The sequence below is a fragment of the Lagenorhynchus albirostris genome, chromosome 19, assembly GCF_949774975.1.
Source record: "Lagenorhynchus albirostris chromosome 19, mLagAlb1.1, whole genome shotgun sequence".
Taxonomy (NCBI): Eukaryota; Metazoa; Chordata; class Mammalia; order Artiodactyla; family Delphinidae; genus Lagenorhynchus; species Lagenorhynchus albirostris.
Window position 1 is genome coordinate 56,671,834 of NC_083113.1, and position 27,994 is coordinate 56,699,827.

At 47.6% G+C, this 27,994-nt stretch overlaps 1 protein-coding gene across 5 annotated transcripts in view; it reads left to right on the top strand.

The window, feature by feature from the left end:
- Positions 1-416: 416 nt before the first annotated feature.
- KIAA0513 (KIAA0513 ortholog) overlaps positions 417-27,994 on the top strand; it is a 61,180-nt gene continuing 33,602 nt past the window's right edge. For 3 of the 5 annotated variants that reach the window (XM_060130616.1, XM_060130612.1, XM_060130617.1), the window contains exons 1-2: positions 437-541; positions 3,011-3,124. The gene's annotated coding sequence lies outside the window, so the exon portion shown is untranslated. Of the gene's footprint in view, positions 649-3,010; positions 3,125-27,994 lie in introns of all 5 variants that reach the window. The other 2 variants (XM_060130613.1, XM_060130615.1) reach the window with 2 other exon arrangements.

Here is a 27,994-nt window from a genome sequence, read left to right on the forward strand (position 1 = left end):
GCAACCATTATCAGGCCATACTTTCTGGCACCCTGCCGGGGCTCCCCCCTCCAAAATCACCAAATCACCCACTCATTTGTTTGCATAGCGGCCTGCGCCCACCCAGCTCTGTCCCGCCCCGGAGAACACCCTAGTTTTGAGCAGATCCAGCAAACGGGGTTCCCGGGACCCTCTGTTAGAGCGAACCACGGGAAGTCCCCGAGCGTGCCAGGGCCGCAGGACGAGGGCTCCCGCCGAGGGGCGACCCCAGGCCCGAGCGACGCGGGACGTGGACCGAAACCCTCGGGAGGGCCGGGCGCCGACAGCTGCACCGCCCCGTCACGTGACGCCGCTCCCGGGCCGCCCCGCGCCTGCGCAGACGGGACCGGGGGTTGCGGGGTGGGCGGGGGCGGGGGCGGGCGCGGCCAGCTGACTGACAGCTCGCGCTGGCCGGCGCCTCAAAAGGACCCGGCTCTGGGGCCGGAGCAGTGGCCGCATTCCCGAGCCCGACGGCGCCCGCTCGCTCCTCGTCTGCCCGGCCGGCCGGCCGGCCCCCGCCGCGGTGAGAGGGGACCCTGCCAGGGGCCGAGAGGGGAAGGCGTGCCGGGTTCTCCCGGCGGCGAGGGGGCTCTCCGAGGGGCGACAGCTGGAGCGCCCAGGGACCGGCGGGTGAGGGACCGTGGGGTGGGGCCGAGGGCCTCTGGGGTTTCTGCAGGAAATGGGAAGGCGGGGCAGGAGCCCACCGTGTCAGGAGCAGTGCGATACCTGTGTGTGGGGGGGGGTTGGACAAGGTGTCCCCGCTCCCCGGTGGCTGACGGTGTCGCCAGGTGGCTTAGGGATGGAGCCGGTTCCCCCCCCCGCCCCCCCCCGCCCTGCCTCGACTCCTGGAAGGGCGTGCTGGGGAGGGGTGCGTGGGACCGGGATGGGAAAGACATTTGCCAAGTTGTGCTGTGTGTTGGATTTTAAGTTTGCTGTCCCTCTGCTCCTGGGGTGGCAGCTGGGGGCGGCATGGGGGCCAAGGAGAAAGGGCTCAGCTTGTGCCTTCCCAGGGCCCCCTCCTCCCCAGGCTCAGGAAGCAGGAGGAGCTTCGCAGAGGGGCCAGCACTGCCGACACAGTGTTACAGGCTGTTTGGAACAGCTGGTTCAGGGTGGCCTGCACCAGCGTCCAGGGTCTTGGAAAGGACAGGATGCGGTCTTTCTGGAGCTGGGTGCGAGTTGCCCCTTGGTGGGGTCTGGGTTTCCCTGGGTTGTACGTTGATTGGATTTGGGAAGAGGAAGAGGACTTGGCAGTGGGCACCAGCCAGCTCCTATGACTGTGCTTAACTGTGAGGCCAGGGTGCCAGCCTGCAGACTGGGCAGGAACTCACCTCTGAGCTGGTACAGGTGAGGTGCTTGACATGCAGGCTGGCCCTGAGGCGAGTCAGCGTTTGGAGGCAAGCCAACAGCTGTCAGGGACCAGGCTGCTGTAGCCAGACCGCCCTCCAGACCATTGTCACCTAATGCTAAGGTTTTGGGCTCATTTGCTGAGAGGCACCCCCTCCCTTACCCTAAACCAGGGCAGCCAAGATGCTTAACACCGAATTAAGCAAAGAAAAAAAAATCCAGTTGTATTACACGTGAGCGCTTCTTCCCATCTTTTCACGGTTCTGTTTGGAAGTGTATGTTCTCCCATTGTTCCATCTCTCCCTTGGGCTGTCACTGGTTTTTATTTCCACCTTGTGCAGAAATAGGACTGCTTACGCATTTGAAACACAGGGCGACCGGCTATTGAGATCAGCTCACGATGAGAAAGTTGACTCATAAGATTCTCTTTTTCCATTAAGGAAATGAAGATGGCTAAGGACTCAGGCATAGACACTTTAGCGAGCAGCAGATTAACTTCTTATTTGGTTCTGGAGTACATTCCTGTGTTTTGTTTTGTTTTTTGCAGTGTTTGTCTTTTGTATGGCCTGTGTGAGTTAATGTGAAGATAGTTCATATTACTTGAGAACATAACGACTAAGGCCAATGAAAAGCTACTCGGTGACCTGAGTAAATCACAAGCCTTAAATAACTTGCTTCGGATTTCCAGAGAGTGGAGGGTATCCACAGATATTAGATGTGCTTGTTTTTGCATGACAATAGCTTTGGTTCTTTGAAGGTAAATTGCTTTGGGGTGACCCCAGATGGCTCTGAGGGTACTTCTTTTAGGATAGTCTTTAGGAAGGGTTTAGGGTGGGATGAGTCATGCTACATGCCTCCCCATCCTCCCTCAAAAAAGAAAATAATCCAGTTAAAAGAACCATCAGAAGCAGCCTGGGAAGAGAAAACGTCAGGAAAAGTCAACCCTCATGACATGCAAAGGGAGGGGTAAAAATCCTTTTTGCCAATGATAACCCCTCACTTTTACGGGACGGAGTAATTTGCAAACGTCTTTCACACAGAATCTTAATTGATCTTCACAAATGTCACAGATGAGGAAACTGAGGCTAAGTGACTTGCTCAAGGTCACTTAGCTACTAGGGGGCAAAGCAGAGCGTTAATCCTAGCCATGTGACACCAGATGCAGTGGCCCGTCACCACTCTGCCGAGTGGGCTGTGGGAAGGATGAGGACAGATTACACACACATCCCAGGGCCCTAGGGCTTTCCCAGCATCCTCCTCTCCCACCGCTTGCCCCACCTGCTAAGTCAGCTTGGCTCGCAGGTGTGGATTCTCTTCACCACTTCCCTCTATCCCAGGCTTGGCAGTCTGCGCCTACTCAGATTTGTTTAAGTCTTTGAGAAATCTAGTGGGAAGTATGATTGCAGGGAGTGTCTTTTGCCCAAGCGCTCAGTGTTTCCTAATAGTCTAGGTGTCTTCAGCCATGTGATGCAAGAGACCAAAGCAATTCTAGGGAAACTTACCATAATCATTTTCCTTGTCCTCCACCCGGAAGAAAAATGCAGTGGTTGTGAAACCTGAGGAGTTGGCCCAGTACTTTTGTTTATTTTATCCAGTTTTTTATGCATGGCATTGTTTGCGTTATGGTGACACATTTTTTTTTTTAAAGAGGGCACAGCTGTTCTCATTAGGGAAGAATAAGCTTGAATCCTGTTTTCTCGATCTGAGCATCTAGATCTGAAAAAGGACACCAGCGGAGGTTATCTGAGATGTGTTCCAGCAGGTCAGTGCTACAAAACAGAATTAAAACCAAGGCAATCTTGGGGCACGTCAGTGGACATGTAGATCTGGAATGACCAAGGTGAAAGTTCTCATCTACTTCATGCTTAGAATATCGAGTTCTTTTCTGGGCATCACATTTAATGAAGGACATAGAAAAAAACATCAGGCATATTTACTGGAAACTGCTACAGTGGGGAATGAATTAGAGCTGGTAAGCCTGGAAATCTTGGGAGCCATGATTCAGGAATGTCATTTATTAGACTTGTTCTGTGAGGGTCCAAGATCCCAAGAATGAAAGGACAAAAGTTATACTTAAAAAGACTTCAGTTATAAGAACTTTATGGTGTCAGAGTGATCTTTTAAAAACGAAGAATCAAATCATGTCTCTCCCCAGTGACTTCTCAGTAGTCTTGCGGTAAGATGCAAACTACTTACCTGGGTCTACTATACGAGGACTGACTGACCTTCCTTGTTTCTCCAGCTTCATCAATTAACCCTCTCTCTCTCTCTCACAAAAGTCCCTCTTGCTTTCTGTGCTTTGTCCAGGTCTAGCTTGCTCTGCCTCAGGTCTTTGCACTGGCTCTTCCTCCGGCCAGATTCTCCGTGGCTGACTCCTTGTCATTCAGGTCGCGCTGGTCCAGTATCACATGCTTAGTGGGACCTTCCCTAACAATATAAACAATTTCATCCTGGTCCCCAACCCAGTCACTGGTGTTATGGTGTTCTACTTTCTTCAAAACATCAGAAATGGCCTTATTTGTAAGTGCTTTTATTGTCTGCTCCCTGTTTTACCGTTGTATCAACAGTGCTCCAAACCGTGCCTGCCTGGCACGTAGTAGGTGCTCAATGAATATTTGTTGAATGAATGATTTTTATGACAGACCTTTTCGAAGATGGGAGGGGCTGCTGCATTGGTAGATACTAAACTAGTCGTCTTTTACTAGAGACAGCCATCCCCAGGCTGGCTAGCTGACCACCGGGCAAGAGAATTCAAGCCTTAGATAGACAGCAAAACCAGATCCCTTTCTGTGTGAGTCTCCTACGTCTGCTGTAACAAAGTACCACAAACTGGGGGCCTTAAAGCAATAGGTATTCTCTTACGAATCTGGAGGCAAGACATCCAAAATCAAGGTGTTAGCAGGGTTGGTTCCTTCTTGGGGGCTCAGCGGGAGCGTCTGTTCGGGGCCCCCTCTCAGCCTCTGGGGGTTTCCAGCCAATCTTTCTGTTCCTCAGCTTGCAGCTGCATGACTCCTATTCCTGCCTCTGTGGTCACATGGCCTTCTCCGCACGTGCATGTGCGTGCGTGCATGTGTGTGCGTGTGCGTGTGTGTGTGTGTGTGTGTGTTTTCACATTATCTTCCCTCTGTGCGTGTCTCTCTGTCTCCTCTCTTCTTGTAAGGACACCAGTCAAATGGGATTTGGGGCCCACCCTATTCCATAATGACTTTATCTTAACTAATTACATCTGCAAAGACCCTGTTTCCAAATAAGGTCCCATTCACAGGTTCCAGGGCTTCGGACTTCAGCGTCTCTTTTCATTGTTCAATTCAATGCATAACACCTTCTAACTTCGAGATCCATCGACCTTTTAAAGGGAAGAACTGGCAGGAGGGGCTGGGTTGTTTTTCAGGCTAAGGACATGGTTTTGGATGTTTGCGCCCCAAGCGTTTGTGATGCTTACAACTCGCAACTGACAGCTTGTGATCTGTGTGTGTCCCAGGTGAGGGGAGGGAAGGTCTGAGCCGTTGAGTGACTTGCCGGAGGTCGTGCAGGACCCGACCAGCCTCCTGACTGATTGCAGAGCCCGTGGCCTCTCCTCCCCTCCCCCATCCGCCAGTGGCAGGCCTTTCTCGTGGCTCCGGCCCAGGTTAGGATGTGGGTTTCTCTGATGGCTCTTCAGGGGCCCTGGAGGGATGATTTCCTCCCTTGGCCTTCTGCTTTACCCCGTCGTCCTTGTGGTAGAGGAGTGGCTCACTGACAGTGAGATAAACGGTGCAGCTGGACACGATGTTCCCAGGTCAGACCTCGCGCAGCTGGTCAAAGCCGGAGGCCATAACATCAGAGAAGTCGCGTTTTTCCTTTGTTGGGCTTTTCCAGTGATTCTGAGGGGCTTTTAAGTAAGGTCTGGAGAACTCTGAGTTGCAGTGTCTCAGATTTTGACCCTAGAAAGTATTGCCGATGTTCTAAAGATGAGCCGGGCAGGAGTTCGTAGAGAGACTTTCTGATTTGGGCCCGGGGGGCGGGGGCGGTGAGAGCAGGGCAGGCTGCCAGCGAGATAGCCAACGCGACTGGTCCCTTCGCCTTCAGGACCTTTCTGTTTCTGGCTCTGTCTCACCCAAATACCCAATATCCCCTGCTCCCTTATTTCATTTTCTGTTGGCTGGGTCATACATGCAGACGGTACAAAACCCAAATAATACAGAAACATGTCCAGTGAAAAGTGGTTTCTGTCACTGCTTCCCCTACCCTCCCCCAGCTTCCCAGTCTCTTCCCCAGTGGCACCATCTCCACCAGTTTCTTCTGTCTCCTTGCAGAGACCTTGCTGTCCTTTGCTGTCCCCAAGTATCACCTCCACCCCGCCCCACCCCGCGGGCTGTGCTCCCATCCCTGCTTTCCGTTCCTCCTTCCTCCGGCCTTTTCAGACCCCTTGCTGTGGGCACCTGAGAGGCTGGTCTGTTCCCAGGTGCTAAGAGCTAATGACAACACCTCAGCCAGGAGTTTTATATGTAGACGGGAGGTGCTTAGAAATGAGTCTGTAACAGTAAAATGTGGGGCTTTCAGGGAAGAGTGTGGGGAAAGAGCTTGTATTTATGGGGCGCTTTCTGGATCGGGTTCCTTGAACTTCAGGGTTAGCCCTGATGAAGAGGTGCGTACAGAGACTCAGGGAAGGAAGGAGGGAGGGGCAGTTGATGGTGTGTTTCCCCCGGGGATCGAGATGGTGTCTTTCCAGCTCGGATTTGCTGTGCCGGGTGCTCTCTGGGGGGTGTCCCTAAACCTCACAAGAACACTAATGGGGGAGCTGCTGATACCCTCCCCGTTTCACAGGTGAGAAAGCTGAGGCGCAGAGAGGCAGAGGCCTCCGTCACATCTGCTTGTAAGGGCAGAGCTGGCTCGCAGCTCCAGGCAGGTTCAGTCCAGGTACCAAAGCTGCGTGTACATGTCGTCTCCCCTGAGTTTGGTGGTATCTTCATAGCTCTCAGAAGGCAGCGTGATCCCAGTGTGGCACACGGGTGAGACTCCATGTTGTGCCCCAGAGGAGGAACCTCACAGAAGGAAAATCTGTCATCCCTCAGGCTATCTGGGCTCATTCAAGAAATGTTCTCCTGCCTCTAAAGACGCAAAATGACGGGGCTTCCCTGGCGGTTCAGTGGTTAAGTCTTCACCTTCCAATGCAGGGGGTGTGGGTTTGATCCCTGGTGGGGGAGCTGAGATCCCACATGCCTCATGGCCAAACAACCAAAACAAAGCAGAAGCAATATTGTAACCAATTCAGTTAAGATTGAAAAAAAAAAGGATGCAAAACGAATGACCAAGACTCATCCCACCGTAGGGATAATCTCCAACAAAAGCTGAAAGAAATGGTAAATTCAGACGGGAAAAAAAGAGAGAGAGAAAAGGGGATTATTTTTTTCTCCTCTTTACCAAATCCACATGCGCAAGCTCGTGCCTGGGTGCAGGCCGTGTTCCTCAGGGACAGCCTTTCACAGACAGGTGTGCTCTGAGGCCTTTGCATCACAGCCTGGCATGAGTCAGAGAAGATGACTCACCAGTAGCAAAAATGACCAATGAGCTGGGGAAAAAGGAGACTCTAGGATCAGCAAAGCAAAGGGAAAATACCAGGGTAAATGAGCTTGGAGGGCTGCTGTGCAGCTGACATCCTTGAGCGAGAGGCTTTGGGAGTAAAGCAGGGAGGCTAAGATCAAAAATAGGGCCCAAGAAAAGTGGGGGAAAAAACCACGCCAGAGAAGAAAACGGAACTGAACTGTGCGTTCATAGTAAATACCAAGACTGAAGTAAAAGAATGAAGTGAGATCAGAACAGTGAAAACCCAAGACCCCTCCCCGCTTAATTCGTGTGGTGGTGTACAGGAATAGGAAACCCGTCCACGGAGGAAAGCTGGTCTGGTTCCCTCTCTGCTCTAGGAGGGGGTAGATCACGCTGAACTTCTTGAAGCAGCAGGATCGCTCTTAGAACCCCGAGGCTTGGTGTGGGCGATGAAAAACTTCAGGGCCACCCCTGGTCGGGGAACTAAGATCCCGCATGCTGTGCGGTGAGGCCAAAAAGAAAAAGAAAAAGAAAAAAATTTCACTAATCTGAAAGAAGAAAGTGAGGAGGACGAAAGAGGTCGTGTACATAATCAAAATCTAATGTAAGGGGAATTAACAAAGAGTCCTGTGCCCTGTGGCAAAGACCTCCTCTCTCAGGTCACGTCGAGGGGCTGAAAGCCGAGGGGTCCCGCTAGGTTGAGCCCTCCCGCCTGGTGGTCCTGCTCTGTCCTCGCCTCCGTGCCTGTCGCCTCTCCGCACGGCCATCCGAGTGCAGCATCTTTGCAAAATCGGAAACAGACTGTGGCGTTCCCCTGGTGCAAACCCTCCATTGCTCTCCCGTTGTTCCTGGGGTGAAATCCCAACTCCTTAACTTGGCTCCCAAGCTCTTGCCTAGTGCACGGCCTGCAGCTCTGCCAGCCTTAGCCGGGCCAAGTTCATTCCCACCGCAGAGCCCGTAAACTTGTCATTTCCTGGGGCCGAGGACGCTGGTGGTGGAGGTCTCTCAGGCTGAGCCACATGCATGGGCTTCAGCTTCTAGCAGCCACGTGAAACAAGTAAAGGAAACAGGCCCAGTTAATTGTGCTAGTAGATTTTATTTAATCCAAGATATCCAGAATATTATCGTTGACATATCTAATCAACATAAAAATTATTAATGAGACAGCGTACGTTCTCTTTCTGCGCTAAGTCTAGGATCTGCGTGGTTGGCACGTCTCAGTTTGAACGAGCCACGTTCGCTGGCTCAGTGACCACACGGGGACAGTGGCTGCAGCTCCAACCTGCTAGTGCTTCATTCACAGCACTTATGACGGACCATGATGCCGTCTGTTTACCTCTGTTCTCTGACTTGAGCACACGCTCCTGGAGGCCCGGACTTTCGTTTGCCTTGTCCACGTGGCCCAGCACCTGGCACCCTGTGATGCTCAAGAATGTTTATTGAGTGATCAAATAAACACATGACCGAACAAACGAACTCACCTCCATCCTCTTCCTGTCCCAGAGGCAACTCAGTAGTTAGTGCCATTTGGAGCCTCTTCTGATCAGGGAGATTGCATGCCCAGGGTTCCCTGCTTCTTGTAGGTCCCTAACTGTTTCCTATCGGGACTTGTGTATTGTCAAGGGCCCATTGTGATTATTCTTTATTGGGCTTTTTATGGGGGAGTGACAGTGATACTAACGAGAGAAGGATTTTCAAAAGGAAGCAGTTAACAGGATTGAGACCCTGGTGTTGCTACTGCTAGGAGTTAATCTAGATCGGGGATTTCAACTGGGGACGACATCTAGGGACCTTTTGGTTGCCACGACTGGAGGTTGCTTCTGGCATCCAGTGGGTGGAGGCAAGGGATGCTTCTAACCATGCTACAGCTTGGCCCACGGGACAGACCCCACTACCAAGAATTACCCAGCCTGCGTGTTGATGGAGTCACTGTTGGAAGCCCTGCTGTAGACCAGCGCAGCTCCACATTGGCTGCGTTTCTGAATTGCCTCTGGTAACGTCAGGGAGGTTATTAGTCTCCAGAAGCTTGACAGGTTCTATGCCGGGCCCCATCCTTTCATTCCCTTGTCTCTCTTTCATGTAAACCGGCCCCTACTTATCATTTATTTTCCTAAAAGGATAGCCCAAACGGGAGCTGTCTCCAGCTAAAGCCCTTGAGATGAAAGAAAATCAGCTCCACGTTTACAGCATGAATTAGAATTCTGCACAGAAGACGTCTGGAGAAGCCCGTGCCTCGCGAACCACGGATCAATGCACTTGAAGCCCTTGGAGGCCGTTTGGAAAGCTTTGAAGCAGCGCAGCGGCAGAAACCCATCTCTTTTCACCTACGTTGAAATAAACACCTGTCAACTACACTTTCAAACAAACAAACACACACGTATTTATACTCAGAAGCAGGACTGGAGTGCAAAATTACATATATTTCAATTCTTGTTCAATGTTAAGGCCCCCCCCAAATAAGAGAATTCAGCTCTCATAGTATTGTGGGTAGAAAAGGGATTGATTCTATATGTTTCGATTTTAAGGTTTGGGGGAGTACTTGCAAATATAGAGTTGTGCTAAACTTGGCAATATTTTTTATCTTTCCCAGTCCTCCGACTAGTTCTGAATAAGTCTGAACAGTTGTGTGTGTGTGTCAGGTGGTTCCCACCACCCCTCGCCCGCTGCTTCGTGCTGTTTTCTCCTGCAGTGTCTTCCCTTGTCTGACTGTCAGGCTCCTACCAGATGTGACCCAAGCGCTGCAGTCTAAGTCTCCCCAGGCAGCATCAAAGGCTCTGCTTCTGGACTTCCATGCACGTCTGCATCCTGGAATTACAGCACTTGTCCCGTTGCTATAATCATTTACTTATGTCTGTGTCTTCTTAGATTGTGTTTGGGAAAGGAAGGCCCATATCCTCTTCATCTTTGTATCCCCAGGTCTTAATCACAGTTCATAGGACATGGTAGGGGCTTCATAAATGTCTGTCGCATGAATGACCTGAACGCTACAAGATAACACCTTTTATCCGTCACGCTGGTACGGCCTCCATCCGAGAAGTGAGGCAGCGGCTCTGTTCTTGGCCTTGGATGGTGAAGTTGCAGGACTCGGCACTGAGCGGAGATGACAAACCAGTCCTGGGGTAGTAGTGGCCCCGCATAGTCCCTGGGTCTCTGTTTTAGTCGGCTGGTGACACTGTGGGCAGAAAGTGTGGGTTCCAGACGCAGCTCTGTGTGCACCGCTGTGCGGCTTTGCTGACACGCCATCCCCCTGTCCCTTCCCTGCCCTGGGTCTCCATTTCCCATCTTAGGGCAGCTTCCACGAGTCTGTGCCTTTCCCCTGAACTTCTTGTCTGCCGCCCCATCCCTTTCTTGTCTGTCTGCCAGCCGCCACCGTCTTCTGGAAATCTGAAGTCTCATCCAAGCCTAACATCTTGGGGTTTTATTCGAGTAAAACAAAATCTAGAATTACGTAGTGCATAACGGTTTTGTTCCCGCTCCGTTGCAAACATCTCCTTTCTTCTTCTCTTTTTTAAATTAATTCATTTTATTTATTTCATTTTTGGCTGTGTTGGGTCTTTGTTGCTGCGTGCGGGCTTTCTCTAGTTACGGCGAGCGGGGGCTACTCTTGGTTGTGATGCGTGGGCTTCTCATTGCGGTGGCTTCTCTTGTTGCGGAGCACGGGCTCTAGGCGCGCGGACTTCAGTAGTTGTGTCACGCGGGCTCATTCGTTGTGGCTTACGGGCTCAGTCGTTGTGGTGCACGGGCTTAGTTGCTCCGTGGCATGTGGGATCTTCCCAGACCAGGGCTCGAACCCGTGTCCCCTGCATGGGCAGGCGGATTCTTTTTTTTTTTGTCACCATCATAAAAAATCATTTATTAGATGCCAAGTTGCACATCACATAGACAGTAACTACTGCCCAGTGAGAGCTTGAACTCTAGAGCTAAGACTGATGAGAATATACCAAAAATTATAAAATCAAAACATTAAACAAGGGCTTCCCTGGTGGCGCAGTGGTTGAGAGTCCGCCTGCCGATGCAGGGGACACGGGTTCGTGCCCCGGTCCGGGAAGATCCCACATGCCGCGGAGCGGCTGGGCCCGTGAGTCATGGCTGCTGAGCCTGCGCGTCCGGAGCCTGTGCTCTGCAACGGGAGAGGCCGCAACAGTGAGAGGCCCGCGTACTGCCAAAAAAAAAAAAAACATTAAACAAATAGCACAAGTGCTTCCAACAAACATATTACGTCTAAGGTATCCAAAGGAACTAGAGATTGCAGCATATTCTCAGGTTTATATACCTGTATATTTATATCATATCCCTGCACTCCCTAGACTGTTAATACATGGAAGGATGTCAAAAAATAAGACAAAACACCTGTAGTCAGACAGGCCGTGAAAAGATGGGTCATGGTCATCCTGATACCAGATCAATAGCTCTCTCAATCTACAAAACTAAAACAGAGGAATATACACCCTTCTCATGAAGATCATTTAGTTACTTTTTAAACAGATGTCCAGGCAAAAACACTTTCCAATGGAAATCCTATAGGCTTAACAAGTTTAATGAACAATTTCAAATAGACTCTTTATTCAGATAAATACAACCTGCTTAGTACACGTATGCAGTAAATTGGCAGAGTACTTTGAGCAGAATCTGCAGTGTCAGATTGCATGACATGCTGCAGTCGTCAGAACAATGCCACTTGATTATATGGAATCGCAGGAGTCAGACTCGAAACAGCATTTGCTGTGAAATGTCACTTGTGTTTAGTTTTAACTCCCTGAACGACTGGGTTAGCCATTTTCTATGTTAAATGCAGCGATGTGGATAGACTATTACCTACCGTAACAAAGCTGTAAACAAAACTATTTTGAGTTCAACTCCTTCAAGAATAACAATTAAATTGCACAGTTTCTTTAATTACAAAACGTAAACTGTTAACATCTGCATGCTTTTGGAATAATGCTGGTTCATCAGTGATGGATGTTATGTAACCTGATAGTCCAGGAATCACATTAAGGACTTTGATACACATTTTCATCACTGCATCAACAACAAAACCCAAGAAATTTGTTCAACAGTTGAATTCTTCAGTACAGAGTTTTCACTCTGCCTGTGTCAACATCCATGCTGCGAAATGTCGTGAACCAACCGTACCTAGCAATAAATTCCTGCATTTAGTTTTTCATCACTATATATATATATATTTTTGTTTTGTTTTGTTTTTGTTTTTTTTTGTTGTTGTTGTTTTTGTTTCTTGCGGTACGCGGGCCTCTCACTGTTGTGGCCTACTCCCGTTGCGGAGCACAGGTTCCGGACGCGCAGGCTCAGCGGCCATGGCTCACGGGCCCAGCCGCTCTGCGGCATGTGGGATCTTCCCGGACCAGGGCACGAACCCGTGTCCCCTGCATCGGCAGGCGGACTCTCAACCGCTGCGCCACCAGGGAAGCCCTTCATCACTATATTAACTTTCATCCAAGTATTCATTAAAACTGACATGGTAGGATAACGATGTCTCTGAATTAATGACCATCTGTGGCATCTGTCAGTTAACGCTGTAAACAGAGGGTGAAAAAGCCGTCAGCATGAAAATAGCACGGGTCTCTCTGACGGACACTGACCGCTTCCTTCAACTCCCTGTGCTCAGAGCAGCTCGAATTACATCCAGCAAATGGATTTCAGTGCAAGTGCCCAATAAAGCAACAACTGAAAATATGCCTCTTTCACAGTCACTGACACTCAGGGATTTTATTTTCCTCTGCATACCAATCATTAACAATATTACACCGAAAAGGCATTTTAATTACACTCACGTATATATTAATGTCTTCGTAAAAGATATTGTTCTAATCTTTTATGGAGACCGTCTTTCTACACAATTCTAAGCACCTCAGACAGAGAGACTTGCTGAAGAAGAACCTGTAGAAGACCTCGCTTTTTTAGTTGAGACTCCGAAGGCCCGGTAGACCGGTGTCCTGTATCCGAATGGTGGAGACATCGGAAACAATGAGCCAGGTGTGACTTTGACATACAGAGCACAGGGTCTCAACTGTGGATCTGCAAACAAGAAGCAAAAGAAGAATGAGGAAGGGGGGGAAAGGAGTGGGTGCGCTGGGTTCGGGCTGTTGGTTTCCCTTTTCCTCACCAATGGTATCTTCGACTGGCGGATTCTTAAACACTGCGCCACCAGCGAAGCCTCTCCTTTATTCTTTTTTCTGTTTTTTTTCTCGACTGTGCCACGCGGCTGATGGGATCTTAGTTCCCTCACCAGGGATCGAACCCGTGCTCCCTGCATTGGAAACTCGGAGTCCTAACCACTGGACCGCCAGGGAATTCCCAGTTCTTTTATTATTATTTTAAAATCGTTCAGTTTTTTTCCTGAAGGCCCTGAGTAACTAATATGAAAGCCTAGGATTTGTGGGTGAAAAGTGCTAAACCCTTCTTCTTTGCCTGTCTCTACTAAAATAGGAATTAGAAAACTTCTTTAAATGCTTTGGAATAAATGTCACATGGCTAAATCAGACGTTGCCTGTATCACTTCCAAACAGGAAGACCTGTAGCTCCGGTAGGGATTGGTGAGGGAGGCTTAATCCACTCCAGTGGTTGACGGCTCTTTGGAGTGTCCTTATCTGTACCCCAAATGAGCACAGTTACCTACTTGCTCTACAGCAAGGCTGTGGACTCAGACTCTGCTGGGGCTTATCTAGACTCTCGTATTTAGCTCTATGGCTTTAGACAGCTACTTAAAAATATCTAGCTAAAAAGCTCTTTACACAGCTTTTCTAAGCCTTAAAGTTTCTTCAGCTGTAAAATGGGGATAATAATAACCTAGCTTCTGTGTTACAGGAGAATGAAATCAGGTTCTCAGCATAGAGCCCTTAGCTTAGGGCCTGGCGTGTCGTGAGCATACAATGAGTATTGGTTGCAATTATCAAAAAGTACTAAATAATAGTAATAGGAAAAAAACAGTCCAAGTCAGCTTGGCTTTCTCACGCCATTGTCGTTGGCGGAAGCAGCATTAGGGAGCGGTGGCTTTGACCTTCTAGAGAGAACGTCACACGGGGAACCACAGCAGGACTCAGGTGTGGCAGGAGGTCTCAGGTGAATGCGTGAGAGGTGGGAGCGGTGACTCTTTTGAGATGTCTGGAAATGCCATCCTTTTATTCAAATTAAAATTTGCCAGGGGGAGAAAATTTTTAGAAAAATGTGATTGTGTATCGCTTCTATCATGGCTGGTATAAAACTCTGTAAAAGGTTTGGTGGAAGACTCTCGTTTCACATCTCAGACCACTCTGTAGAATTGATGATACTCTGTCGTTAGATCCAGCGTTGAAACCCACCATCACCCCACCCCCGTCTCCCTCTCTGTGTCTCTTTTGCTGTCTCCGTCTCTCTCACTCTCTTTCTGCCTCTGTCTCTGTCCATCTGTCTCTCTGGTCATTGGAGCAACCTAGCAAGTACGGTCTGGTTAGAGGCCCTTGATGAGATGACACTTTCCTCCATGTCATGTTTTGGGGGATTCTGAGGCCAAAGGCACGTGGGATCTCTTATGTTAACACGAAGAGTCTGGAATGGGATTTTAGGAATATACTCACATTTGCTCAATAAGGGGGGCAGCAGTGGGGAATTGGGGGTAAATCACTTGAGGAAAGAACAAGCAAAACCAGCCGTGGGTGTGGCACCCTGGAAGCAGGCATCCTGTCTCATCCCAGCAGGGCACCCAGAGCCATCGCCCCTGGTTCTCCTGAGCCCTGGGCCTCGGGTGGAAAGACGGGCCGATGGCCAGCAGAGGTTTGGGTCAGGCTGTGGCCCAGCACAGAGAGTGTGGCCTCCTCCCCAATCTGCCCTGCATGACTGACGTGTGTTAAATTGCCTGAAATGCCTTACAGGGACCTTCGTGCCTTTAGAATGGCGTGAACGTTTCCCCATCTCTGTTTCCTGAAAACCACAGTGGCTCAGAAAGAAGGGGGCTTGTCTCTTCTCCTCGTGGACACTCGACGAGGTCTCTGCAGCTCAGCGCCTTTGTCCAGCCAGTAGCGAGGAAGCTGGATCCACAGCGTGAGCTCGGAGGAAGGAGGTGACCCCGGGCCCAGAGTGCACCTCAGGGGCCACGGGTCCCCAGGAAGGGGAGGTGGTGGCCTCCTGTGTCACCCGGTCCAGGCTTGCAGGGAGGTGACTCAGAAACCAGGCCCCAAGGGGTAGCTTCGACTGCATTTACTGTCCGTGGTGCAGAAGAGTGAGACCCCAACTCTCCCAGCAGCTCTGGAATCAGCCTGTCTCCTGCCACCGCCAAAAGGCAGTGCTTCCCTTAAAATAGGAGGTGTTCCTCCCCAGTCGTGGGCGTGGTCTGTAACAGACAGACGCGTTCCTGGACGTTTCCTTGGCAGGAAAGAGTGGGTGGAGAGGAGGCCGGGGCTGCTACCCAGCTCCTCCCAGAGCTGCAAGGGTCTGTCTTACTTTGCACAGTGAGCCGGTTCTCTGGGGAGACAGTGCTTGTATTTGATACTTCAGCGGAGGCTCCGTGACTGTGTTTTAACAGTGTAGTGCGGGGGCTCTTGGAATTGAGCCCCACTTCAAAGGTTCAGTGACCCTAAGTCATTGTCACCGCAGAGAGGGGACCAAGTCCTGCCCTGCGCGTGTGTGGAGGGGGCCTGTCCTTCAGCCCCTGCGGGCTGCGTTGACGTCAGACCTGTGGTCAGCTCCCGAGGCTTAATGGAGCTCCTGTGGGTTCCTGACCTTGATCCTCAAGTCCAGCTTGGGCTTTTTAAAAAATTATTATTATTATTGTTTTTGCGGTACGCGGGCCTCTCACTGCTGTGGCCTCTCCCGTTGCGGAGCACAGGCTCCGGACGCGCAGGCTCAGCGGCCATGGCTCACGGGCCCAGCCGCTCCGCGGCATGTGGGATCTTCCCGGACCGGGGCACGAACCCGTGTCCCCTGCATCGGCAGGCGGACTCTCAACCACTGCGCCACCAGGGAAGCCCAATGGGCTTTTGTACTTGTCTCGGGCCCGTGGCTGGACCCCCAGTGGGTGAGGCACATCTTCCAGTGGCATCCGCCTGCAGTAGGGGTTAAAGGGAGATGTTGGCCGGCGATGGGGAGCCGTGTGCAGCCCTGGGGCAGCGAGCGGGCCCGTGTGCTGACACTGCCGCGTCTTTTAACTTTACTGTCGTGACTTTGGTCTTTGTGCTTCCCGCAGAGAATCCAGTAGGAAGCATTTCTGTGCGACTTTCTCTCATTAAACCTTTCTTACCATGTGTCTTCACTGCGCAGCCATACCTGTTACACGTGGCTATTCTGCCAGTGGCTTCTTCCCTGTTCAGTTTTAAAACAAAACTGACTTGATCCAGAGTAGCTTCTACCTGCTTGACCCCTTCCTCCATGCAGACAAAGGATGAAAAATCACAGAAAAATGAGGGAGTCTGGGATCGAGGACTCCCCCCCATCCTCCACCTCTTTTTTCACGTGTCTGACCCTGTCTACCTGCAGAGGAAGGACAGCCCACGTGTAGGGAGGTGCTATCCTTTAAGGTCGGCTGGCATGGAGATTGAAAGGACTGGTTTGGTTGTTCACGTTCTCTAGGGATTCAGGTTCAGAACCTGTTTGTCAGGAAGGGTGTGTGGTTCCAAATGGACACCTGGGAGGCATGTGGACACAGGTAGCCACCGAACCAAGAAATCTAGGACACGCGCTAGGCTGGATGACGAGGGAATGTCAGCCATGCAGCTGAGGGGTCTGGGGGCTCTAGGGCCCCGCTTTTTATAAGAAAAGGGAACTACTATTTACTTAGCCCTTGTATGGGGCACTTGGCTGGCTGCTTCCACCTCTTTTTTTTTTTTTAATTAACGTATAGTAAAATTCACCTTTTTTTTGGAGTACATTTCTGTGAAATTTAAAATACATATAGATTTGTGTAACCACAAATTCAATTAGGAGACAAAACGTTTTCTTCATCAACCCCGCATCTCCCTTGGGTTCCCCCTTATTGCACCCCATCCCTAACTCCTGGCAACCCGCACCCCCTTCTTTTGGAGCACATCTTAGAAATGGAGTCTTGCCTTAGGTGAACTTCTGAGGACCGTCTTTCACTCAGCATCACGCATTTGAGGTTCACTGAGGTGTTACGTGTGGGAGGATTTCATTGCTGAGAGGTAGGCTCTAGTGTGGGTACACCGCAGTTTGTTTAGTCATTCACCCACAGGAGGACATTTGGGTTGTTTTCCGTTTGGGGCGATTATGAATAGAGTTGCTAGAAACATTTGTGTACAGAATTTTGTGTGAAGCCAAGTTTTCATTTGTCTTGAATACATATCTAGGTGTTGCTGGGTTATGTGGTAAGTATATGCTTAACTTTATAAGAAACTCCCCACATCTCTCACGCAGAAGAATTCTGTAGATCCTCTACCCTGAAGGACTTGGAGCCTAACTCCCTACTCCTTAAGGGGGTGCTGCGTGAAGTGACCTCCTTCCAAAGAGCACAGTTTGGAAGGGGAGATTAACAAAAGAGCACTTTCCAGTGGGGAAGCCTGGTAAGTATGACCTCAGCCTGGTGATCAGGGTCAACGGTGAGAAGTCAAGTTGATGGTATGTGACTTTGAAATGATGTGGTGAAAACGGCACTTTGCCTCTGTGGTCTTCCTCCCCAAAACCCATGATCCAAGTCTAACCATGAGAAAAATACCAGAGAAATCCCCACTCGGGCACGTTCTGCAAAATACCCGACAAATACTCAAAGTTGTCAAAGTTATCAACAACAAAGAAAGTCTGAGAAACTGTCATAGGTGAAAGGAGTCTGAGAAGACAGGATGATAGTGTCATGTGGGATCCCGGAACAGAAAAAGGGCATCAGGACAAGACTGAGGAAATACGGATAAAGTGCAGACTTTAGTTAATGAGAAGGGATGAATAGCAGTTCACGAATAATGACAAATATACCTAATTAATATAAGATGTTAACAGTAGGGGAAACTTGATGTGGGGTATATGGGAGGTCTGTACTATCTTTGTTACTTTTCTGTAAATCTAAAACTATCCTAAAATTGACGTTTTTTTTAAAAAAAAACAACAACAAACAGAGCTGCCAAACCATTTTGCATCCCCACCAGCGACATAGAGTTCCAGTTACTCAGCATCCTTGTCAACACTTGATATTATCAGTATTTTTTAATTTTAGCCATTTTAGCAGGTGTGTAGTTGTGGCTCATCATGGTTTTAATTTGCATTTCCCTCATGGCTAATAATGTTGAACACCTTTTCATCTACTTATTCACCAGCCGTTTCATCTCTGGTGAAGTGTCTGTTCTTTTTCCCATTGTTAGGTTGGCTTCTTTGTTTTCTTTTTTTTTTATTATTTTTTATTTTTTTGCGGTACGCAGGCCTCTCACCGTTGTGGCCTCTCCCGTTGCGGAGCACAGGCTCCGGACGCGCAGGCTCAGCGGCCATGGCTCACGGGCCCAGCCGCTCCGCGGCATGTGGGATCTTCCCGGACCGGGGCACGAACCCGTGTCCCCTGCGTCGGCAGGCGGACTCTCAACCACTGCGCCACCAGGGAAGCTGGTTTCTTTGTTTTCTTACTGTTAGGTTTTGAGAATTCTTTCTGTTTTCTGAATACAAGTCCTTTGCTGGATATGTGATTTGCAGATATTTTCTCCTAGTCTGTAAGTTGTCTTTTCATTCTTTTAATAGTGTTTTTCACAGAGCAAAAGTTTTCAATTTTTGTGAAGTCCAGTATATCACCTTTTTCTTCTCTGGATAGTGCTTTCAATGTCATAGTGTCTAAGAACTCTTCACCTTGTTTTATTCTAAAACTTTTATAGTTTTGTGTTACATTTGGTCTGGGATCCATTTGAGTTAATTTCTTATAAGGTGTGAGTGTTAGGTCAAGGTTTTTCTGTTTATTTATTTCTTTGTTTATGGATGTCCAGTTGTTTCAACACCATTTGTTGTTGAAATGACTGTCCTTGCTCCATTGAACTGCTTTTGCATCTTTGTCAAGAATCAGTTGGCTGTACTTATGTAGGGCTGTTTCTGGATTCCATCCTGTTTCATTGATCTGTGTGTCTGTCACCCACCTCCATGACACTGTCTTGGTTACCATAGCTATTGTAGTAAGTATGATTAAAATCAGAAAGTATGATTCCTGCAACTCGGTTTTTCTCTTTCACAGTTGTTTTATGTATTCTAGTTCCTTTGTCTTTCTATATACATTTTAGAATAGGTTTGTTTATATCTACCAAAAAATCCTGCTGGGATAGGAATTGCATGAAACCTGCAGATCAGTCTGGGGAGACTGGACATCTTTACTGTGTTGAGTCTTAACAGTCCTTGAACACGACAGTTATTTTCTTTATTGAAGTCATCTGTGGTTTCTTTCATCAGTGTTTTGGATTCTTTAGCACACAAGTACTGTACATGTTTTGTTAGATTTTTGCCTAAGTAGTCACTTCTTCAAGTTATTGGAAATGCTGTTCGGTTTTTAACTTCAATTTCCAAATGTTTGTTGCTAGTGTATAGAGATATGATTGAATTTTTGTGTTAACCTTGTATCTTACAACGTTGTTAAAGTCACCTATCAGTTCTAGGGCTTCTTAAGGAAAGATGCCTTGGGATTTTCTACTTAGACAAGATGTCATCTGTGAATGGAGACAGGTTTATTCTCTTCTTTCCAGTATTTTTTTCCAATGCCTTTTAATATCTTTCCCTTGCCTTATTGCACTAGATGGAACTTCCCATACTGTGTGGAATAGGAATGGTAAGAGCTGATATTCTTGCCTTGTTCCCAGTCTTACAGGGAAAGCATTCAGTCTTTCACCATTAAGTGTAATGTTAGATACAGAGTTTTGTTTGTTTGTTTGTTTTTGGCTGCGTTGGGTCCTCGTTGCTGCGTGCGGGTTTTCTCTAGTTGCAGCGATTGTGGGCTACTATTCATTGCGGTGGCTTCTCTTGCTGCGGAGCATGGGCTCTGGGCACGTGGGCTTCAGTAGTTGTGGCTTGCGGGCTCTAGAGCGCAGGCTCAATAGTTGTGGCACACGGGCTTAGTTGCTCCACAGCATATGGGATCTTCCCAGACCAGGGCTCAAACCCATGTCCCCTGCACTGCAGGTGGATTCTTAACCCCTGCGCCACCAGGGAAGTCCCAGAGTTTTTATAGATGCCCTTTATCGGATTGGGGAAGTTCCCTTCTATTCTGTTTGCTGAGAATTTTTGTCATAAATGGAGATTGAGTTTCGTCAAATGCTTTTTTGTTGCTGTTGCTTCAGTTGATATGATCATATGATTTTTCTTCTTTAGACCGTTAACACAGTGGATTACATTGTTTGATCTTTTTCGTTATATCCCCAGGATAAACTCCACTTGGTTATGATGTATGAAATTCTTTTCACATGATGCTGTATTTGACTTGCACGTGTGTTCACGAAGGACATTGGTTTGTCATTTTCTTGTACTGTCTTTGTCTGATTTGGTAGAGAGTGGTACTGGCTTCATAAAATGAAATGGAAAATGTTGAATTTCCAAGAAGAGATTGTGTAGACTTGACGTTGTCTCTTCTTTAAATGTTTGGTTGCCTTTACCATGGAAACCATCTGGACCTGGAGTTTTCTTTTCTGAAAGGTTTTAAACTATCAGTTTAATTTCTTTAATAGTTATGGGACTACTTAGGTTATCCGTTTCATCTTAGGTGAGTTTAGGTAGTTTGTGATATTCAAGGAATTGGTCCGTTGAATCTAACTTGTCGCTTTGTGTGTGTAGAGTTGTTTGTAGTTTGCCCTCATCATCCTTTGAATGTCTGCAGGATCTCTGGTGATATCCCCCTCTTTCATTCCTGATATCCGTCATTTGTGTCTTCTTTTCATTGATCTATCTTGTTAGAGGTTTATCAAGTCTAGTGATCTCAAAGAAGTTTTGGGCTTTGTTGGTCTCTCTTTTTCAACGTCATTGATTTCTGCTCTTCCTTATTTCTTCTTTTTGGGTTATTTTGCCCTTTTTTTCTAGTTTTTAAGGTAGAAGCTTAAATGATTGTTTTGATACCTTTCTCTTTTTCTAATGTAAGCATTTTGTGCTATAAATATCTCTCTAAGCGCTGATTTAGCTGCACTTAACAGGTTTAAATATACTGCATTTTCACTTTCATTCAGTTCAGTATGTTTTCTGACTTTCCTCGAGACTTCCTTTTTGACCAATGGATTATGTAGAAGTATGCTGTTTCATTTCCAAATGTTTGGAGATTTTCCTGTTATACTTCTTATCAGTTTCTAGTCGAATTCCATTATGGTCAGAGAACATACTTTGTGTGATTTCAGTTGTTTTAAATTGACTAAGGTTTGTTTTGTAGTCCATGATATCTTGGTGAACATTGCATGTGCGCTTGAAAAGAATGTTTATTCTGCTGATTTTTGGCGACCTGTTCTATAAATGTCAGCTATATCCAGCTGGGTGAGGTTACTTACCCGCCCTTCTGCATCCACGCTGATTTTCTGTCTGCTCGCTCTACAGATCACTAAGAGAGGAGTTTTTAAAGTCTCCTACTTTAATTGTGGATTTGTCTCCTTCTCCTTTCAGTTTTGGCAGTTTTTGCTTCATGTATTTTGAGACTCTGTTGTTAGGTACATACGTATTTAGGATTATTATATCTTCTTAATGAATTGAAACTTTTATCATTATGTAATGTTCCTTTTCATTTCTAGTAATTCTCTTAGTTCTGATGTGTACTTTGTTATTAATAGAGCATTTCAGCTTTCTTTTGATTAGTGTTTGCATGGTACATCTTTTCTCTACCCTTTTATTGTTAATCTACCAATATAACTATATTTGATGTGAGTTTCTTGTAGACAGAATATACTTAGGTCATGTGTTTTTATCCATTCTGGTCATCTCTGTCATTTAATTGGTGTGTGGGTTTTTTAAAAAATATTTATTTAATTTATTTATTTTTGGCTGCTCGGGTCTTAGTTGTGGCACGTGCGCTCTCTAGTTGAGGCGCACAGGCTTGGTAGTTGTGGTGAAAGCTTAGTTGCCCCACGGCATGTGGGATCTTAGTTCCCCAACCAGGGATCGAACCCACGTCCCCTGCATTGGAAGGTGGATTCTTTACCGCTGGACACCACGGAAATCCCTAATTGGTGTGTTTACACAAGTTACATCTAATATAATTATCAATATGTTTGGATTTAGGTCTACATTCTGTTTCTTTGTTTTCTATTTGTTCCCTCTTTTTCCCACTCTCTGTCCATTTTCCTGTATTCTTCAGGACTATTGGAATGTGTTTTAGCATTCCAGTTTAATTTATCTATTGTGTTCTTTATGTATAGCTTGTGTGTGTGTGTGTGTGTGTGTGTGTGTGTATTTGCTCTAGGGATTACAATATGCACACTTAATTTTTCAGAGTCTACTTAGAATCAATATTTTACCACTTCAGGTGAAAGTAGAAAACTAACCATCACAGGCCCCTTTATTCTCTTCCCTGTATGTTGTAGTTTTCATATGTATTCTGCGTGACTTGTGGGATCTTAGTTCGTGGACCAGGGATTGAACCCGTGCCCCCTACAGTGAAAGCACAGAGCCCTAACCACTGGACCTCCAGGGAAGTCCCTATCACTTTTGCTTTCAGCTGTCAAACATACTTTAAAGAACTCAAGAGGAGGAGGATAGTCCATTATATTTACCCAGATTTTTCTCCTTTGGTCTTCCTTCATTCCTGATGTTCCATTTCCTTCTGGTATTATTTCTCTTCTATCTAAGGAGGTTTCTTTATAACTTCTTATAGAGCACATACACTGGCAGCAAATTCTCTTGAGAAAGTTTTCACCCTCATTCCACAAAGATTTTGGGGGGCACATCTAGAATTCTAGACTGGCAGTTCTTTTCTTTCGGCACTTAAAAAGTGTTTGTTTTTTTTTTCCACTTCCTTCTGGGTGCCACAGTTTTTGTTGAAAAATCTACAGTCCCTGGAATCCGTATTCTCCTCTGAGTAATGCATTTTTCTCTGGTTGCTTTCAAGATTTGTTCTTTGTCTTTAGTTTTCAGCAGTTTCATTATGATGTATGTGGGTGTGGATTTTTTGGATTTATCTTTTTTGTATTCCCTGAGCTGCCAAAATCTGTTGGTTTATGTCCTTTGCTAACTTGGGGAAGTTTCAGTCGTTATTTCCTCAAATATATTTTTTGCACCATCTTCTTTCTCCTCTCCTTCTGGGACTCTAATGACATAAATGTTACATCCTTTAATTTTGTCCACAAGTCCCCAAGGCTCTGCTCACTTTTTTAAAACCCTTTTTCTCCCTGTTTTTCAGATGAGATCATTTTTATTGATCTGTCTTCATGTTCACTGACTCTTTCCTCTTTTTTTTTTATAAAGAAGTGATTTTTTTTTTTTTTTTTTTTTTTGTGGTACACGGGCCTCTCACTGTTGTGGCCTCTCCCGTTGTGGAGCACAGGCTCCGGACGTGCAGGCTCAGCGGCCATGGCTCACGGGCCCAGCCGCTCCGCGGCATGTGGGATCTTCCCGAACTGGGGCACGAACCCGTGTCCCCTGCATCGGCAGGCGGACTCTCAACCACTGCGCCACCAGGGAAGCCCAGAAGTGGTTATTTTTTAAAATAAATTTATTTATTTATTTTTGGCTGAGTTGGGTCTTCATTGCTGCGTGTGGGCTTTCTCTAGTTGCAGTGAGCAGGGGCTACTCTTCGTTGCGGTGCGCAGGCTTCTCATGGCGGTGGCTTCTCTTGTTGTGGAGCACAGGCTCTAGACATGCAGGCTTCAGTAGTTGTGGCACGTGGGCTCAGTAGTTATGGCTCACGGGCTCTAGAGCGCAGGCTCAGTAGCTGTGGCGCACGGGCTTAGTTGCTCCATGGCATGTGGCATCTTCCTGGACCAGGGCTCGAACCTTTGTCCCCTGCGTTGGCAGGCGGATTGTTAACCACTGCGCCACCAGGGAAGCCCGACTGTTTCTTTTATCATATTCATTATGCTATTGAGCCTATCCAGTGGTTTTAAATTTTTCAGTTACTGTATTTTTTAGTTCTAAAATTTTCATTTGATTCTTCTTCGTATCTTTTGTTTCTTTGCTGAGACTTTTTTTTTTTTTTTTTTTTTTGCGATACGCGGGTCTCTCACTGCTGTGGCCCTTCCCGTTGCGGAGCACAGGCTCCAGACGCACAGGCTCCGCGGCCATGGCTCACACGCCTCCCAGCCTCTCCGCGGCATGTGGGATCTTCCCAGACCGGGGCACGAACCCGTGTCCCCTGCATTGGTAGGCGGACTCTCAAGCACTGCGCCACCAGGGAAGCCCTTTGCTGAGACTTTTTATCTTTCCCTTTATTTCAAGAATGTTCTTCCTTACTTCTTGGAGTACTTTTTACAGTAACTACTTTGAAGTCTTAGTTAATTCCAATACTTTGTTGTCTTGGCACTGGTATCAGTTGATTATCCTTTCCCATGTGAGTTGAGGATTTTCCTCATTCTTTGTATGTTGAGTAATTTTGGATTGATCCTGAATGTATGAATATTACATTATGAGACTCTTGGTCTTGGTTAAATCCTGTGGAGAATGTTGCCATCTTTGTTGTAGCAGACACTCAACCAATTTGAGTTCAGATTCTAAGTCCCTACCAGCCTTCTGTGAGTTTCAGTATCAATTGTGTGTTCAGAGTCTTCATGGTGCTTTTCAGATCTGCCCCTACGTGTCACTCCGTGGCCAGTGTGGGACCTTGGCAGGGTTCTCTCCTGAAGTTCAGTACCCAGAGTCCACAGTATGCTGTTTAGGGTTCTACCTACACATGCTCATCTCAGGACTGAGCCTGGGGGCTCATACACAGTTTATGGGGTTGTTCTCCTGAGCTTCTCCTGTTCCACAGTCTCCCCAGTCCTTTCCAGTTCCAGGGACCCCTTCTGTTTGGTTTTTCAGCCAGAAAGCAGGGGCATTATTTCTCCTGTTCTGCTACCTTCTTCCTGGGACTTAGCTCACATCTGTGACTAAGCAAGAGAAGGACCAAGAGAGAAAAATTCAGTGGGGTTTTCACCTGCTTCAGCTCCTCCAATTGGAAAGGAGGCTTCCATCCCGCAAAGTTTTAGGCATCTGTGGACCCCTCTGCTGCTGGGGATTTGCTGGGAGACTGGGGCGTGAGAGCTCCAAGAAGACAGAAGCACAGAAAAGGAGAAGCCCTGGGTTTGGGCTCACTGCCTCTGAGAATCAGGCAACCGCTTCCCTGCTCCCCAAGGCAGGACCAGCCTTCTGGAGCTCCGCTGATACCTGTTTCTGGATATTGGGTCATATTCAGTCCAGGCTGGCGGTCCTGGAGTGGGGAGGTGGCAGGATCACCACCATGTTGGTGGTGCTGCAAATTCTGATGATCTTCCCTCCTCGGCCTGCTACTGTTTACTTTCCAGAGTCCTCCAATAGCTGCCCTGTCCATTCTGCCCACGTTTTATAGCCACACTCAGTGGGTGAGACAGGACGGAGTGTGCTCACTCCATCTCACTCAGAACCATAAGGAAGCCAGAAGACGGGAGTTTTAGAGATGTTCAACAAAAAGTCCAGGTTAAACGGACGCATGAGGAAGTCAGAATGTCACTGATTGCAGGAGAACTGTGGCTCATGCGGAGAAGGAGGAAAATAAAAGAGTAAAAGTTGAAGGATTGGGTGGATGGTAACAGAAATAACTGATCTGCCGCATCACGTAAAGGACTGATGGAAGGAACCCTCTCCCTGAGCTTCCCTTACCCCATCGTTACGTATCTAGCCTTGCACAGTGTGAAGGGGGTTCCTTCTCACCCACTCAGGTTGCCAGGTTGAAGGGAATGGTTTACTGTAAGCAAATGAGCTTTATTCCTCTCCGTTGGTGGTGTCAGGAAATGTACACATAGAGAAGCAGGGAAAGGTCTCTCTGAGATTCAAGAGGCTTTCATCTAGCGTATTTGGGTATTTGTATCCAGGTGGTGACCAATGTGTATAGCCTCGTGCTGCAGAATCCAATCTGGGCTTGATAAAGAATTAATCTCTTAGGGGACTTCCCTGGTGGCTCAGTGGATAAGACTCCGCACTACCAATGCAGGGGCCCAGGGTTCGAGCCCCGGTCAGGTAACTAGATCCCACATGCATGCTGCAACTAAGGAGCCTACCCAGGGCTTCCCTGGTGGTGCAGTGGTTGAGAGTCCACCTGCCGATGCAGGGGACGCGGATTCGTGACCCAGTCCGGGAGGATCCCACATGCCGCGGAGCAGCTGGGCCCGTGAGCCATGGCTGCTGAGCCTGCGCGTCCGGAGCCTGTGCTCAGACGCAACGGGAGAGGCCACAACGGTGAGAGGCCCGCGTACCGCAAAAAAAAAAAAAAAGGCTGCCTGCCGCGACTAAGACCCGGTGCAACCTAATAAATAACTAAATCTGCTCCCTGGAAAGGATCTATTAAACATTAAAAAAAAAAAAAAAGAACCTCTTAAAGTAGATCCTCTCTCTCTCTCTCTCTCTCTCTCTCTCTCTCAAATAAAGCAAAGCCTTTATTGCAAGAATAACTCTTGCTTTGTTAAAAGATTTTCTGAATGAGAGGACTGCAGATACCGTTAAGTGTCACTGAATTTCAGTCTCCACGTGTTGACACAGATGAAAGCAAAAACCATCTGAAAATCGTAAGGCAGCACTTCGGAAGTGGCCGTTCTCTCCAGGGTCTCTGCTACTGATGTGATCTTTAAAGTCCCCATTGCCCTGTCGATTCATGTACTGAACATTCTTCCAGTGCCTGACACGAATCCCATTCAGAATTCGTACAGTACTTTAGCCATTTGCCTTCTTCTTTTCTGGTTTGTTGTATTAGTTCATTTGATCCTTATGACAACAGTGTAGTTCATTTGATCCTTATGACAACAGACAGGATAGCTGTGCCGTTGCCCTGTATTATTTTTACATAGTTGTAATTACAGGGAGAATATAAATTTGCATCTCGGTTTTTCATTTCCCACGTCTTTTTCATTTAGCAGAAGTATTTTCCCAATGCCATGTTGTCATTATTGCTGTCCTATTTCAGTGGAGTGCCAGAATTAATGTAGCAGAATTGACATAACTTTCTTCTTGTTGAGCGTTTAGTTTATTTTCACTTTTTTTGCTATTATAAAGCATGCTGCATAGAGGTATTTGGGGCCATTTGGGGGGTTAGTTCCTTAGGATAAATTAAATAGATAGACTTAAAAAATATTTTTAAACATGTTTCAACATTAGGGAGGATTTCAAAAGACCACAGATGACCTAGAGAAAGCACCGGTGTGACACAACCACAATTTTCAGATTTCTCCATGTTGCAGAGCAGGTTTTGTATGTGCCAAGAGATTTAGCCAGAGGGAGGTGGGTGGTGTGTATAGGGAAATGAAGAAGGCATTAGCAAAGGCCCAGTGTGTGTCAGAGAGAGGGAAGGAGGAAACTAGCTTGATTATGCAGAAGTTCTGTCTTGAAGAAACCAGCAGCCCATGCTTATGTGAGGTTGCTTTTGGATGACAGCAGCATCCCCTCTGCATGTGGCCATTGGAGAGCTGCGTGGGCAGCCTTGACCAGCTCCAGATGGCAGAGCTCCTCGAGCAGCAGCCAGAGATGAAGCTAACTGGTGACGGACACTAGCGGGTTTCACGCAGAGTGCTTACTGCGGTCTCCAGGTGATCCCACGTCCAGGAGGATTTGCCCAGAGCCTTCCCTCCCACCGAGGCACAGATGTCCGTTTGCACGGCTCTTCGTTTTGGCCCCGAGTTGGGCCAGTGGAGCAAAGCACCAACCCCAAAGAGACTAGATGTTGTTCAGTTCCATCCCTCACCCGCCTTGGGTTCTAGGAGAAGGACCAAGTTTCAGAGCTTTTAGGGAGCCTATCCCAATCTGATGGAGCGCGGCTGTGTTCGTGCCAGGGGTGGGGGAAGTATGCAGTTATTTTGCCACGTTACCCAAAAGGATGGAAGGCCAAGGCCGTCCGTATCCAGATCAAATCCGGCTGTCACTGAATCGCCAGCTATGTCCTTCTCTTACTACAGCAGTGCAGCCGCTCACAGAGGGAGGGCTGTGCCTAGTAAATTCGAACATTTGGTTATAATGCAACCACCTCGGTAAGTCAGTGGTGAGAATTAATGGGAAACACCTGTCGCCAAATTCCTCCTTGTGGCCT